This window comes from Adiantum capillus-veneris, chromosome 4, assembly GCF_014529385.1.
Source record: "Adiantum capillus-veneris isolate H3 chromosome 4, ASM1452938v2, whole genome shotgun sequence".
NCBI classification, from domain to species: Eukaryota; Viridiplantae; Streptophyta; class Polypodiopsida; order Polypodiales; family Pteridaceae; genus Adiantum; species Adiantum capillus-veneris.
The window spans coordinates 29,422,945-29,425,087 of NC_140934.1; positions in this window are offsets into that span (position 1 = coordinate 29,422,945).

Genomic DNA, 2,143 nt, shown 5'->3' on the forward strand with positions numbered 1-2,143 from the left:
ATGCATTCAACATTCTTTACCTTTTCTTGTATGCCCCAAGCTACAAAGATATTATGGATAACACATCTATTATAAATCTATAGTGGACTATTATATCCCATGGTCAAGTGTGAACCTCTTCCAAGCTTCATATTTCCCCATTTTTGGCAAGCATTTGACCAAACTAGAGGATGATGAGCATCATCCTCATTACTTTCATAGCTTTGTCTATAAGTCCAAAACGATCAACCATGCAAGTGTTGCATTCTTTGTTCAATAAAATGCCATATATTTTTCTTATGCTATCCAAAATCTTTTGGACTCATCACAAAATCTGAGTGATTATGACTTATTAAAAATAATATAGAGCTTCCTTACCTTACCCTTGCTAACTTCTCTTATAGTGCAAACTAAGAGATTGCATGCAGTGGTCAACATTTGTTCAACATTCGTTGAAAAAAACCCAAAGCTTGCCTTGGTTGGTAATGTCTTACAATCACGCATTCCGAGAGACCCCATCCTAGAGAGGACGCTCCTCATTCTCAAGAGCTTGTTTTTGTTTCAGAATTACACTCAAAGCACACCAGACTCGGCATACAATTGGCAAAAACATAGGCAAGCATGTCCTACAACCCGGTGTGCATTTTGTGGAAAAAAATAAAGCTTCTTGCATTTGCACTTATAGGGCATGTCTTGAAATCAAGCATGTTGTTACGAGAGTGGGCACCCTCCCGTTGTAGTGGTTAGCTGCAATTGGGATAGCTGACGTAATGGTTAATTATGTGCTGTCTATTTTATTTTTCTAATTGAATCGATACCCATTGGTGGTCTTTGTGATGGGGCCATATTAGGCTGATATCTGTGCATGGGTTGTCCTTGTGGTCTCATAGGCACATATTGAACATTTCCATCGTACTTTGGTCGATAATAGCACTCATTGGTCTCATGGTTTATCCATTTACCCTCAATAGCACACCATTTTAGTGGCCTAATTCGTTGTCCCTGTTGAGGTATCCCTTGCCCAGGTCCTCTCATAGGAGCTTTTTGCATATTAATCATCATTTCGTTCATTCTTTTGAGAATGTCCTCTATGGTTGTAAGTGGTGTTTCAATAGTTGTTCCCACTTGTGTTGGTTTTGTGGATGCTGTTTTCTCACTCTGAGTATCCTTGGGGACATTTCCTTCATTGAAAATATCACAATTGTCTCCCAATTCAATAGCATCTACTACACACTCCTCTAGGGTCATGTGCTTCTTGCTATAAAGTATAGCACGAAGTTCTTTATGGAGCAATCCTTCTAAAAAACAATGACACTAATCTTTCTTCTGCTGGTATTTCTAATTATGGGCATCTTGCAATGTATTGCTCCATCCTAGTTGCACAATCCCTAACAGACTCACCTTGTTTCTGTTTGAAGCTATAGATTTGAGCTATCGTGTTATGTTTGATCCCAGTTTTAGAACATGCAGCTACAAATCTCTAAGCTAATGTATTCAAATCCATGATTGCCCTTAGTGGAATGTTTTGGAACCATGTCAAATCTTTTCCTTCTAAAGTCATTCCAAATCCCTCAAATTTAGTGTGGAAATCAAATATGCGTTCTGCTCCTAGCACTTGCTTGAAGCTAGCTAAGTGGTCATATGGATCCCCAGATCCTTTGTATTTTTTGACCCATTTTTTAAAATCAGATGGTCTGACACGTCTATTTGGCTCAGTTCCAACTTTTCTGGCAATTGGTCATGTCTCGAGTCCTTCAAACCAATCTGTTGGAAATAGTGACTCATGTAGCCCTGCACTGGCTCTAATTTCACTCGATTTTCTTCGTTATGAGGTAGGTTCGGGTTTTTTTACATTGCTTCCAAAAGATTTCTCATGGAGTTTCTCTCTTGGAATAGGATCAGGTCCTTGCCCCAATATCCAATCTCTTATAGAGTACCCTTGGTATATGGTATGTTCTACCTCGATAGGACTCATCATAACAAAGTTATTATTATAACAATCCCTAAATAGGTAAGATGGTAGATCTGATGGATACTTGTCCTTGATCTTGAAGATTATAGATGATCTTCATGGGTGTTAGGTGCCCTGGCTTGGCATGAGAGGTCCATAAAAGATCCTTGATATTCCTATCCTCCCAGCAATAGACTCCAATCCTAGGATTAT